The sequence below is a fragment of the Dendrobates tinctorius genome, unplaced genomic scaffold, assembly GCF_039654945.1.
Source record: "Dendrobates tinctorius isolate UK_male_01 unplaced genomic scaffold, ASM3965494v1 ptg000064l, whole genome shotgun sequence".
Classification (NCBI taxonomy): Eukaryota; Metazoa; Chordata; class Amphibia; order Anura; family Dendrobatidae; genus Dendrobates; species Dendrobates tinctorius.
The window spans coordinates 14,835,167-14,850,869 of NW_027361732.1; the positions used below are offsets into that span (position 1 = coordinate 14,835,167).

At 43.4% G+C, this 15,703-nt stretch overlaps 1 protein-coding gene across 2 annotated transcripts in view; it reads left to right on the top strand.

The window, feature by feature from the left end:
* Positions 1–15,703, top strand: part of VWA8 (von Willebrand factor A domain containing 8) — a 670,166-nt gene that overhangs the window by 296,941 nt on the left and 357,522 nt on the right. The gene's annotated exons all lie outside the window — the stretch shown is intronic.

Genomic DNA, 15,703 nt, shown 5'->3' on the forward strand with positions numbered 1-15,703 from the left:
CATAGAAAGAGAATAGACCAAGTCCGTATCCGGCCGTCTCTTGCCAGAGCTGCTGCAGGTGATTGTAAGGGTACCGTTACACTTAGCGATGCACCAGCGATCCCGACAACGATACGGATCGCTGGTGCATCGCTAAGTGGTCGCTAGTGAGCTGCCACACAGGCAGATCTCACCAGCGACATAGCAGGGGTCGGGGGTCGCTACTTACCTGTCAGACGAGGCGATCCTGACGTCCTCCCGCCCGCATCCACGTGTCGCTCGTCGGCGCCACAGGAAGCCCAGCAGGAAGCGCCCGACGAGAAATGATCCAGGACGTTCTCGCGCGACCAGTGATGAGCAACGGGTGAGCCGGTCGGAGGTAAGTATCAGACATAGCGATATCGCTAGCAATATCGCTGCTGCGTCACAAAATCGGTGATGTTACAGCGATATTGCTAGCGATATCGCTATGTGTAAAGGGGGCTTTAGCTTATACACATTAGGGAAAAGAACTGTCAATCACCTGAAGCAGCACTGGGAAGAGCCGGCCAAAGGCAGAGTTGGACTAGTCTCGTCTATGGCCCCTGGCTGGATCTTTAGAGCATAAAATATAAGACTGGATGCACTGATCCACTTCTCAGGAAAAAAAATGTTACTAAATAAAATCAACATTAAATAGAATCCTTTGCATAGCTGAAAAGTTGAATCCATGGAAAGCAGCAGGACTGTGTTTGTCTCTCTCACTAATGCAGCTCCCCACGCTTTCCCCTCTTTGTAGACTTTATTAGACAATGTGGAACCTGATTCCTCAGTAAACTTAAAATGTATCTTCCCTGAAGGATTTGCTCTAGAGGGGGTCTTTGTCATAAATTGAGCAAAGGCTTTTTTCCTTATACAATATATTGTAAAGTTTTTTAGAGGGGGCGGTTTATTATTTTATTTATTTATTTTACTTATATAGCACCATTAATCCCACAGCGCTTTACAGACATTATTATCATCATTCCCAATGGGGCTCACAATCTAGATTCGCTATCAGTATGTCTTTGGAATGTGGGAGGAAACCAGAATACTGAAAGCAAACCCACACAAGCATGGGGAGGACATACAAACTCCTTGCAGATGTTGTCCTTGATGGGATTCCAGGTACCCATGATTCCAGCGCTGCAAGGTTGCAGTGCTAACCACTGAGCCACCGTGGTTTGCAAGTTATTTTGATTAATTCACAATTTGATTAAACATGACTGTGGCTTTGACCTACTGTTTTTTTTCATCAGCCATTGAATACAAACACATGTAGCATGCCTCACCGTACTCTCAGTGCCAGCCACTGTGCCTCCAGTGCCTATGGTCAGCCACAGTTACCCCTAGTGCCTGCAGTCTGCACCACCCTTACCTTATTCATGGTTAGGCTTTCTGCAGGGAATGGCTGGTGTGTTCCCCGTTAGAGTGTGTTAACGCTGCATGTTGTTAGGTTAATCCAACTTGTATTTTATGAGGGGATCTGCAGCAAAAATCCAAAACTGACGGCGTGTATGGAAAATGTACAGCACACTGACCTTATGTCAGCTCATGTGATAGTTCACTTGGGTCTTAAGGTCAAAATCTCAGCATGCTCTAATGTGGTCCCATTTGCATGTAAATAGCAGTGAGCCCCTGCACTCTTGTGCTTTGCGGACGGGCACACGGAGCCGTGCATGGAGCAAAATGCAGATCTGACTGGCCCGCTTTTCACAACTGTCTGAACTTAGCCTATGACTCACATGTGATGGGTTTTGTTTCTCTTGTATCTCAGCTGTTTGCTAAATTCTGCTTGAATCCCTGAAATCCCCGTTGTTTGAACAATCAAATACCTAAAAGCCTGTAATGCATATACAGCACCGCACAGTATTTGAACTCTCATTAAAGCGAGTGCATTAACCAAATTAACTAAGGTTTAATATGTTTAAATCGTAAATCCAATTTAATAGATTTATATACGGTTCTCCAATTTTAAACTACTGATCGTCGGTGACTGAATGTGACAGCAGACTTGCGCCTGTGAGGAATCTCCGGAGCCAGGAGCGGCAGGCACGTGACCAGAAATATGTGATTTGCATACTCCATGAAAGTGTATTGAGCGAGGCCATATACACTTTATTAGGAATGTGTCCAAAAGTATGCAGATCGCACACTTGTGGTGACTCAGGCGGCACTACCGGCACCAGAAGAGCCTCACTGCGAGGTGATGTGAAGATTCATATAGAACGACTGCAGACTTGTAGCTTAACCCCTTCACGACCTTACGATTTTACGTTTTTTTGCGCTCATGTTTTTTCCAAGAGTCATAACTTTTTTGATTTTTCCATCCCCATAGCCATGTGAGGGCTTGTTTTTTGCTGGGCGAGTTGTACCTTTGAATGACACCATTACGTTTACTGTGTGATCCACTGGAAAGCTGGAAAAAAAACTCTTAAGTGCGTTGAAATTGTAAAAAAAAAAAATGCTATTCCTCAATTGTTTCTTTTGTTTTTTTATTCACCATGTTCACTATATGGTAAGACCTCTTTCAAACTTCAGTTTTTTACAATCAGTCACAATCCGCCAGGTTTTAAAAAAAACGGATCCTCAATTTTCTTTTGAGGATCCGTTTTTTTTTCCCCATTGACTTGCATTAATGGCGGATTGTGACGGATTGCTGTCCGTTGCATCCGTTTTTTTTGAGGATCCGCCAAAAGTTGCTGTCCGTCACCATCCTCAAAGATTTCAAAACGGAGCTTGCAACGTTTTTTTCTCTGGCGGATCCTCCAGACACTCATTTAACCCGAATTTCTTTCTGGGTGCCGGACAAAACAAGAAAAAAAAAATATTCTCCCTCTCTCCCTCTCTCCCTCTCTCCCTCTCTCTCTCTCTCTCTCTCTCCCTCTCTCTCTCTCTCCCCTTCCCGGCCAGCAGTTCCTTTATTTCCTCATTTTCAGGATCCGTCTGAAAACGGATACTGTGCCATCCGTTCACATCAGTTGAGAACGGATCCGCTTCTCTGACTTTTTGGCGGATTTGAACTGATGCAAAAGACTGAAGTGTGAAAGAGGCCTAAAACTGACCTGGCAATATGTTTCTCCAGGTCATTACGTGTTTGCAGATACCAAACATGTATTTATTTTTGCTTGTGTTGCCATGTTTCATTTTTCGGGATATTTTTGCACTTAGCTGATGTTTTTATGGATACCATTTTGGGGTAGATACAATGTTTTGAGCACTTCTAATTTTATTTTATTGCAATGTTGTGACAGCAAAGAAAACCTAACTCTAGCGTTCTTTAATTTTTTTTCTTGTTACGCGGTTTATCAATAGGATTAATTTATTTGATATTTTGATTGATCAAATTTTTATAAACTCAGCTATACCAAATATTTGTTGTTGGTTTTTTTTTTTGCTTTATTTTTAATGGGGAAAAAGTAGGGGTGATTTGAACTTGTTTTTTTTTTTTTCATATTTTTAACAACTTTTTTTTTTTTTTTTAACATTTTACTGTGCATGAGCAAGCTATGTATAGCAGAAATCACAATCTCCTATGAACGCTGGCCCAAGGTGTTTTGTGAAGTATCCACAATCAGTGATGGTTTGAGGAGCCATATCATCTGCTGGAGTAGATCTTCTGTGTTTCATCAAGACCAAAGTCAGCGCAGCCGTCTACCAGAAAATGTTAGAGTACTTCATGCTTTCCTCTGCCGACAAGCTTATTGGAGATGGAAATGTCATTCTCCAGCAGGACTTGTCACCTGTCCACACTGCCAAAAGTACCAGTACCTGGTTTAAAAATAACAGTATCACTGTGCTTGATTGGCCAGCAAACTCGCCTGACCTTAACCCCATAGAGAATCCCGTAAGAAGATGATGAGAGACACCAGACCCCACAATGCAGACAGGCTGAAAGCTGCAATCAAAGCAACCTGGGCTTCTATAACACCTCAGCAGAGCCACGGGCTGATCGACTCCATGCCACGCCGCATTGATGCAGAAGGAGCCCCGACCAAGTATTGAGTGCATTTACTGAACATACATTTCCGTAGGCTAACATTTCGGATCTTAAAATAATTTTTTGAAGCTGATGTTATAAAGTAATCTAATTTGCTGAGAAAATGACTTTTGGGCTTTCATTGGCTGTAAGCCATAATCATCAACATTAACAGAAATAAACTCTTGAAGTAGATCACTCTGTTTGTAATAACTCTATCTAATATATGAGTTTCACTTTTTGAATTGAAGAACTGAAATAAAATTAACTTTTTGATGATATTCTAATTTTGTGAGAAGCACCTGTAGATACATCACATGACACAACTACGATATTTTACAGGATAAGACACAACAGAACAAAACTTAAGAACAAATCTCCAATCAGACAAGACGACAAAATCAGACACAAAACTGTTATGAATGAGTCACCGTAGGAGGCAAAAACAGAAATACTAGCTAAGTCCAGAAAACCAGAGAAGTTGGCAGCTATCGGATTGCAGACCCCTGAACCTATCAACAACAACTAGCAGTAGCCGTGGGGGGTTCCTACGGTGCCCTAGACCCCTCGATCACGGCCGGAGAACTACATAGCCTAAAGACAGAAAGGGAAATCTAAACTGCCCCAGAGCAGACCCCAAAGCAATAGGCAGCCCCCAACATATAATGACGGTGAAGCAAGATGAAAAAACACTCACACAGATAGAAAGATAGGCTGAGCAAATGATGGGGCCCAAGCTAACTAGATAGGACAGGATAGAAAAGCTGCTGTCTGTAATCCGCCAAAACCCTATCAAAACAAGAGCCAACAGCTGATAGGGAAAAAAGCCCTAAAGACGCTAGGCTTCAAAAAGACTATATCAGCACTCAGGTATTTTCTGAAGACAGAGCAAAAAGGAATTCAGCTCACCCCAGCAGGTAATGGCAGAAATCAAGGAAAACAAAGCAAAACAAAACCAAAACACAAATGCAAAAAGTAGAGCAGAAAACTTAGCTTTTGAGGAGCAGGAATCAGACTGGTCAACTAGAATCCCTCAGAGAGATCACCAGCAAGGCAGAAGGGCGTCGGCTGCCTTATATCCAGTCAGTAAGTCCCGTCACCCAGTCATCATCATCCTGCCCAGGTGCTTGGTAATCAGCCTCACTACCTTCCTTCACCAGAAGAGGGAGTTCATCAGACCTCAATGGTGATGGGGAAAATGAACTCACAACAGTACCTCCCCCTTGAGGAGGGGTCACCGAACCCTCATCCACGCCACCAGGGCGATCAGGGTGAGCCCGATGAAAGGCACGCACCAATCTTTTGGCATGAATATCAGAGGCAGAGACCCAGGAATTATCCTCCTGACCATAACCCTTCCACTTAACCAAATACTGGAGTCTCCGTCTAGCCAGACGGGAATCCAGTATCTTCTCTACCTCATATTCCATGTTACCTTCAACCAATACAGGGTCCGGAGGTGCCACCCCAGGAACTACTGGTTCAACAAACCTCTTCAACAAGGACTTATAAAACACATTATGGATTTTAAATGTAACAGGAAGAGCCAAACGAAAAGAGACCGGATTAATAATCTCCAAAATCTTGTAAAGTCCAATAAATCTAAGCTTAAACTTAGGAGAAGCCACCTTCATAGCGATATTTTTTGATGATACCCAAACCATATCACCAACCTTAAACTGGGGACCAATGGTCCTATGTCGGTTGGAAAACCGCTGGGCCTTTTCCTGGGAGAGAGATCACTTATCCACCACTTGGTCCCAGATCTGGGGCATTCTCTCCACCACAGTGTCAACACCTGGGCAGGCAGAAGGCTCCACCTGCCCTGAAGAAAATCGAGGATGAAACCCAAAGTTACAAAAAAAAGGTGACATCAAAGTGGCAGAACTAGCTCTATTATTTAAAGCAAATTCGGCCAAGGGCAAAAATGAAACCCAATCATCCTGATCAGCGGAAATAAAACATCTCAAATACGACTCCTAGGTCTGGTTTGTTCTCTCCGTCTGCCCATTGGTCTGAGGGTGAAAAGCAGAGGAGAAGGACAACTGAATTCCCAGCTTGGAACAGAAAGTCCTCCAAAATCTAGACACAAACTGAACTCCTCTGTCAGCTACAATGTTCTCAGGAATCGCGTGCAAGCGAACCACCTGTTGCAAAAACAGGGGCACCAACTCAGAGGAAGATGGCAACTTAGGGAGTGGTACAAGATGAACCATCTTAGAGAACCTATCACAAATCACCCAAATAACAGTCATTCTCTGAGAGACAGGCATATCAGAGATGAAATCCATTGAAATATGGGTCCATGGCCTCCTGGGAATCGGCAAAGGCATCAACAACCCACTAGAGCGAGAACAATGTTTAGATCGGGAGCAAGTCCCACAGGACTGCACAAAATTCCTGACATCATGAGACAAGGCGGGCCACCAAAAAGACCGACTCACCAGATCTCTAGTACCAAAAATACCTGGATGACCAGCCAATGCAGAGCAATGAACTTCAGACATCACTCTCTTCTTCCACTGGTCAGGAACATACAACTTTCCTCTGGGACAACGCTCAGGTTTGTCCTCCTGGAACTCTTCCAGAGCACGTCTCAAATCGGGCGAGATGGCAGAAAGAACTACCCCTTCGCCTAAGATGGTAGCAGGCTTGGTCACCACAGGAGAATCAGCAAAGAAGCTCCTAGAGAGAGCGTCAGCCTTGACATTCTTAGTGCCAGGAAGAAAAGAGACCACAAAATCAAAACGTGTAAAAAACAAGGCCCACCTAGCCTGTCTAGGGTTCAAGCATTTGGCCGACTCCAGGTAAATCAAATTCTTGTGGTCAGTGAGGACCACAACTTGATGTTTAGCTCCCTCCAACCAATGTCTCTACTCCTCAAATGCCCATTTCATGGCTAACAGTTCCCGATTTCCCACATCATAGTTACGTTCAGATGGAGAGAACTTTCGGGAAAAGAAAGCACAGGGATTCATTTTAGATGTTACAGGATCCTTTTGGGACAAAACAGCTCCTTCACCAATCTCAGAAGCGTCCACCTCTACCTGGAACGGGAGTGAGACATCAGGTTGCCGCAAAACCGGGGCAGAAGTTAATCTTCGCTTCAGCTCCTGAAAGGAAGAAACAGCCTTCGGAGACCAATTCAACACATCAGCACCCTTCTTAGTCAGATCAGTCAATGGCTTGGCAATACTAGAAAATTTTGCTATAAATTTCCGATGATAATTAGCATAACCCAAAAACTTCTGGAGGGCCTTCAAAGAAGTGGGCTGAACCCAATCATAAATGGCCTGTACCTTGGCCGGGTCCATTTCAATAGTTGACGGAGACAAAATAAATCCCAAAAAAGAAATCCTCTGTACCCCAAAAAGGCATTTCGATCCTTTGAGATACAGGGAATTCTCCCTCAAGATCCGGAACACAGTCCGAACATGTTCCACATGAGAATCCCAATCCTTGGAGAAGATCAAAATATCATCCAGATAGATAATCAAAAATTTATCCACAAAGTCTCAGAAAATATCGTTCATGAAGCACTGGAAGACAGAAGGGGCATTAGTGAGCCCAAAAGGCATCACCAGGTACTCAAAATGTCCCTCCGGAGTATTAAACGCCGTCTTCCATTCATCCCCATGCTTAATGCGGATAAGATTATACGCCCCCTGAGGTCAAGCTTGGTAAACCAGCAAGCACCTTTAACTCTGGAGAATAGATCCGAAATCAGGGGTAACGGATACTGATAGTTAATAGTAATTTTGTTGAGGGCACGATAATCAATACAAGGCCTTAATGAACCATCCTTTTTGGCCACGGAAAAAAAAACGGCACCTAAGGGTGAAGAGGATGGTCTAATATGACCCTTCTCCAATGCCTCCTTAATATAGGATCGCATAGCCTCGTGCTCGGGTACAGATAAATTGAAGAGCCGACCCTTGGGAAATTTACACCCCGGGCTCAGTTCAATTGCACAGTCATAACTCCTATGAGGAGGCAAAGAGGCAGACTCATTCTCACTAAATACATCATAAAAATCCGCCAAATAGTCAGGAACATCATGCGACTGAGGAGAGGTGAAAAAAAACGGAGCCTCACTAAGGGCACACCGACAACCCCAACTCACCACAGACACAGATTTCCAATCCAAAACTGGATTATGAATTTGCAACCAGGGAAACCCCAGAACAATGGTATCATGCAGATTATGCAACACCAAAAATCTGCAATTTTCTTGATGGTCTGGGGCGACCCGCATTACCACCTGGGTCCAAAACTGAGGTTTATTTTTCGCCAAAGGAGTAGCATCAATCCCCCTCAAAGGGATAGGCGTCCGCAGAGGTGTCATAGGAAATTCACAACGTTTAGCAAAATCCAAGTCCATTAGGTTCAGGGCTGCTCCCGAATCCACAAAAGCCTTGGTGGAAAATGTGGACAGGGAGCAGATCAGAGTAATTGCCAGAAGAAACTTAGGTTGAACACCACCCATAGAAAACGTGTGCGCAAAACGTTTCTCTCGTTTAGGACAGACAGAAATAATATGCGAGGCATCTCCACACAAAAAGCACAGCTTATTACGCCTTCTGAACTCCTGACGTTGCTCCCTGGACAAAACTCTATCACATTGCATAGGTTCAGACATTTGTTCAACAGGTGGCAACACCTCTCGTGCAGTCCTGCGTTCACGTAAACGCCGATTAACCTGAATGGCTAATGACATAGAATCGTCAAGACCAGAGGGAACAGGAAATCCCACCATAGTATCTTTTACGGCTTCTGACAAACCCTTCCGAAAGAGAGCTGCCAAGGCATTATCATTCCAGGTAGTAAGGACCGCCCACTTTCGGAATTTTTGACAGTACAATTCTGCAGAATCTCGACCCTGGCTCAATGCCAACAGGGTCTTTTCAGCCTGATCAATAGCATTAGATTCGTCATACAACAACCCCAAGGCTTGAAAAAATGCGTTTACATTAGTCAGAATAGGATCATCTGGTTTCAAAGAAAACGCCCAATCCTGGGGATCGCCACGCCGCAAAGAGATGACAATTTTAACCTGCTGCGCGGAGCTCCCTGACGAGTTAGGCTTCAAGGCAAAAAACAATTTACAATTATTTTTGAAATTCAAAAATTTAGACCGATCCCCAAAAAACACATCAGGAGTAGGGATCTTTGGTTCAGCAGCATGTGAGTGAGCAAGGTAGGCGGAAATTCCCCGCACTTCCGCAGCGAGCTGCTCCACACGATCAGACGATTGCTTTATCTCCATTGAGAGAAAAAAAATTCCCCCTACGGCCTCAGAGATATAGAGCAAAAAATATACACACTTTTTTTTTTTTTTTACAATTCTTTCCTGCTATTGAGTACCCTAGGATCTGCGGTATGGCGGGTGATTCTGTTATGAATGAGTCACCGTAGGAGGCAAAAACAGAAATACTAGCTAAGTCCAGAAAACCAGAGAAGTTGGCAGCTGTCGGATTGCAGACCCCTGAACCTATCAACAACAACTAGCAGTAGCCGTGGGGGGTTCCTACGGTGCCCTAGACCCCTCGAAAACAGCCGGAGAACTACATAGCCTAAAGACAGAAAGGGAAATCTAAACTGCCCCAGAGCAGACCCCAAAGCAATAGGCAGCCCCCAACATATAATGACGGTGAAGCAAGATGAAAAAACACTCACACAGATAGAAAGATAGGCTGAGCAAATGATGGGGCCCAAGCTAACTAGATAGGACAGGATAGAAAAGCTGCTGTCTGTAATCCGCCAAAACCCTATCAAAACAAGAGCCAACAGCTGATAGGGAAAAAAGCCCTGAAGACGCTAGGCTTCAAAAAGACTATATCAGCACTCAGGTATTTTCTGAAGACAGAGCAAAAAGGAATTCAGCTCACCCCAGCAGGGAATGGCAGAAATCAAGGAAAACAAAGCAAAACAAAGCAAAAATGCAAAAAGTAGAGCAGAAAACTTAGCTTTTGAGGAGTACGAATCAGACTGGTCTCCTAGAATCCCTCAGAGAGATCACCAGCAAGGCAGAAGGGCGTCGGCTGCCTTATATCCAGTCAGTAATTCCCGTCACCCAGTCATCATCATCCTGCCCAGGTGCTTGGTAATCAGCCTCACTACCTTCCTTCACCAGAAGAGGGAGTTCATCAGACCTCAATGGTGATGGGGAAAATTAACTCACAACACAAAACACAAAGAAATAAACCAGAAATTGAAACAAAATGGAGGAAAGTTCTCAACCTACTAATTAGGGAAAAAGAAAAATTCAAATAAACTAAGGAAATAAAGAAAACAAAACTAAAAGGGAAGAAACAAAGTAACCATAACTACGTGAATACCACCCTAAAATAATAGTCTAAAATCATGTTAAACCCCTAACCCATATTCATTCATACTATTATATACAACCCCAAACTACATTCACACCATCCTATATGCATAAAAATTATACACAATATAAACACATTGCACTAAATTGAATATTATACAACACCGCAAACAGAAAAAAATCTTATTGGTCCCACTACCTTACCTTACAGCCACCCCCTTACATCACCATATTCACACTACAACAAACTTAAATACAACACACTATACAAAATAAACATTTTTTTTATATATATATTTTTTTTTTTTTACTATTTTTTTTTCCTATATAAAACACACACCTACACTAACTATCCTGTCACCCCTGATCCAGCTCTGGACACAAAGTTCAGGAGTTTTCCGGGCTAGGATCAGACCCCAAAGTTTTTCCCTAGGCAGGGGGCTTGGAGGATTGTAGTGACCGACGACCGACACGGGGGTTATCAGAAGATTCCCGTCTGTTATGACAACCCAACAGCACCACACGATCACTTGACAGAGTCGCCGATGGGGGGGATTTGTGACGCACTTCTGCCCGGCACATGTTAAATCCCGCTGTCAGTGATTGACAGCATGATTAAACTGATAAACAGTTGCAGGCGGTGCGCAGCTCCACCCTCAGCTGTTAAAAGCACGTGATGGCTGATTTAATCAGTCATCATGTGCAGAGAAAGATATGGGCACAACCTTTGACGTAAATATATATCAAAGTTTGTGAAGAGGTTAAGACTAGACAACCCCTTTAACGCATCTGATGGATTGAAACTAGACTCGGGAGAACCATGGGATTAGAAGCTGCTTGCATGCATTCTTTTTTTTTTTTGGCTGGGATGGAGAGACATAACATGATAAAGTAGTTTGCAAAGTTTAATAACTTTCCATGCTGGACCAAAAAAAAGTTAGTTACTCCTTAAAGGTAACTCCAGTGAAAACTCAATTTTTCCATGTGAATATCTGAAGCCTGTTATTTGGCTTTCTGAATAACGAGTATTCTCTGTAATTTGCCTAGGAACAGTTAATGCATGCGTCAGTTTACCATTGCAGATCTCCTTCATCATTCTGATTTTGGCACAAAGAGTCCCTAGCTCTTCTCCCTTTCTGTTGATTTGGCAAGTCAGAGCCTATAAATCTGGCTATACACAGTCAAATGCTTCTTCGGCCAATAACTATTCTTCTTCATACATATATATGCTCTGTTTGGCCTAGACATGCATGTGATTTCCATGGGGATAAAGGAGTATTCCACTGCCATTCTCCTTTAGTGGCAATTTATATTCCCTGAGAACTAAAGGATCAGAAATTGCAAATTATTTCTTTATTTATTCTTGCTGTCCAGTCCTTTGAAGGTCAGAAAGGGCTACACTAACCCCGGTCAATCCTTTTGTCTACCTAACCCCAACTCTACTACCTATGTCATATCCCCTTTTCCTCCAGACCCCTACCCCTCGGCTCATCTTACACAACCCCCTCTCAGCTGTATCTGTGTCGTCCCGCCCTCCCAGCATCATGTCAGCCTCCCCTTATCACTTCGTTCCCATGTCCAGCTGATACAGTGCCATGCGAAAGTATTCGGCCCCCTGGAACTTTTCAACCTTTTCCCACATATCATGCTTCAAACATAAAGATACCAAATGTAAATTTTTGGTGAAGAATTAGCAACAAGTGGAACACAAATGAGAAGTTGAACGAAATGTATTGGTTATTTTAAAATTTTGTGGAAAGTCAAAAACTGAAAAGTGGGGTGTGCAATATTATTCGGTCTCTTTTCAGTGCAGCAAACTCACTCCAGAAGTTCATTGTGGATCTCTGATTGATCCAATGTTGTCCTAAATGACTAATGATGATAAATATAATCCACCTGTGTGTAATCAAGTCTCCGTATAAATGCACCTACTCTGTGGTAGTCTCAGGGTTCTATTTGAAGCACAGAGAGCATCATAAAGACCAAGGAACACAACAGGCAGGTCCGTGATATTGTTGTGGAGAAGTTTAATGTCAGATTTGGATACAAAATGATTTCCAAAACTTTAAACATCCCAAGGAGCACTGTGCAAGCGATCATATTGAAACTGAAGAAGTATCATACCACTGCAAATCTACCAAGACCTGGCCGTCCCTCTAAACTTTCATCTCAAACAAGGAGAAGACTGATCAGAGATGCAGCCAAGAGGTCCATGATCACTCTGGATGAACTGCAGAGATCTACAGCTGAGGTGGGACAGTCTGTCCATAGAACAACAATCAGTCATATACTGCACAAATCTGGTCTTTATGGAAGAGTGGCAAGAAGAAAGCCATTTCTCAAAGATATCCATAAAAGTGTTGTTTAACGTTTGCAAAAAGCTACCTGGGAGACACACCAAACATGTGGAAGAAGGTGTTCTGGTCACATGAAACCAAAATCGAACTTTTTGGCAACAATGCCAAAAGATATGTTTGGCGTAAAGGCAACACAGCTCATCACCCTGAACACAACATCCTCACTGTCAAACATGGTTGTGGCAGCATCATGGTTTGGGCCTGCTTTTCTTCAGCAGGGACAGGGAAGTTGGTTAAAATTGATGGGAAGATGGATGGAGCCAAGTACAGGACCATTCTTGAAGAAAACCTGTTCGAGTCTGCAAAAGACCTGAAACTGGGACGGAGATTTGTCTTCCAACAAGATAATGATCCCAAACATAAAGCAAAATCTACAATGGAATGGTTCACAAATAAACGTATCCAGGTGTTAGAATGGCCAAGACAAACTCCAGACCTGAATCCAATCGAGAATCTGTGTAAAGAGCTGAAAACTGCTGTTCACAAACGATCTCCATCCAACCTCACTGAGCTCGAGCTGTTTGCCAAGGAAGAATGGGCAAGAATTTCAGTCTCTCGATGTACAAAACTGATAGTCATACCCCAAGCGACTTGGAGCTGTAATCGCAGCAAAAGGTGGCGCAACAAAGTATTAAGTTAAAGGGGCCAAATAATATTGCATGCCTCACTTTTCAGTTTTTGACTTTCCACAAAAATTTAAAATAACCAATAAATTTCATTCAACTTCACAATTGTGTTCCACTTGTTGTTGATTCTTCACCAAAAATTTACATTTGGTATCTTTGTGTTTGAAGCATGATATGTGGGAAAAGGTTGAAAAGTTCCAGGGGGCCTAATACTTTCGCAAGGCACTGTACTTGACTCTGGAGAGGTCGCTTTCTCCTAACCTAATCTCCTAGCCCCAAGCAAGGAGCTTCGAGCTGACGGTCTGGCCAATTACGTCAAAGAAAAAATTGACCATATCCGACAGGAAATTATCTCCCAATCACCTCATACCATGCACTGTCCTCCCTTCTCCACTGCATCTAGCTCACTCTCTGATTTTGAACCAGTCACAGAAGTAAGCAAGCTCCTTGTATCTTCTCGTCCAACCACTTGCACCAGTGACCCATTTCCGTCACATCTCCTCCAGTCCCTTTCCCCTGCTGTCACCACTCACCTAACTAAAATATTTACCCTCTCTCTCTCTTCTCGTATCTTTCCCTCCTCATTTAAGCATGCCATCATACATCCACTCTTTAAAAAACCATCCCTCGACCAAAACTGTGCCGCTAACTATAGACCTGTCTCTAATCTTCCCTTCATTTCTAAACTCTTGGAACGCCTGGTCCACTCCCGTCTGATCCGCTATCTCTCTGATAACTCTTCTCGACCCTCTCCAATCCGGTTTCCACTCTTTACACTCTACTGAAACTGCCCTCACTAAAGTCTCTAATGATCTATTAACAGCTAAATCTAATGGTCACTATTCCATGCTAATTCTCTTGGATCTCTTTGCAGCATTCGACACTGTGGATCATCAGCTCCTCCTCACTATGCTCCGCTCCATCGGCATCAAGGACACTGTTCTCTCCTGGTTTTCCTCCTAGCTCTCTGACCGCACCTTTACTGTATCTTTTGCCGGCTCCTTCTCCTTTCATCTTCCACTTACTGTTGGGGTTCCTCAAGGATCGGTTCTAGGTCCCGTCCTCTTCTCTTTGTATACTGCCCCTATTGGTCAAACAATCAGTAGATTTGGCTTCCAGTACCATATCTATGCTGATGACACCCAATTATACGCTTCCTCTCCTGACATCACACCTGCCTTTTTAGAAAACACCAGCGATTGTCTCAGCGCTGTGTCTCACATCATGTCCTCACTATGTCTGAATCTGAACCTGTCAAAGACTGAACTCCTTGTGTTTCCTCCCTCTACTATTGTACTTTTACCCGACACTACCATTTCTGTGTGTGGTTACACTATTACTCCCCAGCAGCATGCCCGATGTCTTGGGGTCATACTTGACTCCGAGCTTTCCTTTGTCCCCCACATCCGATCACTGGCTCGCTCTTGTTATCTGCATCTCAAAAGCATTTCTAGAATTCCACCATTTCTTACCTTTGACTCCGCAAAAACCTTTACTGTTTCTCTTATTCATTCTCTCTTCTAATCGGTCTCCCTCTTACCAAACTTTCCCCCCTCCAATCTGTCTTGAATGCTGCAGCTAGGATCACATTACTCACCAATCGTTAAACTGATGCCTCTACCTTGTGCCAGTCCTTACACTGGCTACCCATCCACTCCAGAATCCAGTACAAACTTATTACCCTCACCCACAAAGCTCTCCATGGCTCAGCACCAAGCTACACCTCCTCCCTTGTTTCAGTCTACCACCCTACCCGTGCCCTCCGTTCTACTGATGACCTGAGGTTAGCATACTCAATCAGAACCTCCCACTCCCGTCTCCAAGACTTTACATGTTCTGCGCCAATTCTTTGGAATGCACTTCCCATGTCAATACGATTAGTCCCCAATCCCTACAATTTTAAGCGTGCCCTGAAAACGCATTTATTCAGATTGGCCTACCGCCTCAACACATTAACCTAATCTATCCCTGTGTGGCACAGACAAAAGTTTTACCCTAGCCAGGTTCCCCGCATCATGTTACCACATGCTTTATGCATCTATCAGCCCTCTGTGTCTGTACGGTTACACACTTAACATTATGGCTGATCCAAACAATAAAAGCAATTGTTACCACCGACCTTTCATGTCTTCCATTTTTCCTCATAGACTGTAAGCTTGCGAGCAGGGCCCTCATTCCTCTTGGTATCTGTTATAATCTATGTGATTATTGTTATGCTGTAATGTCTATCGTCTGTACAAGTCCCCTCTGAAATGTAAAGTGCTGCGGAATATGTCAGCGCTATAGAAGTAAAATTTATTATTATTATTATTAATTTATAATCTCCGGATATAATCTTTTATGGGCCATTGTATGCCTCTATATATATTGTTATTGGTGGGCTTGGTTACATAATCTCTTATATGGAGGGAAAACT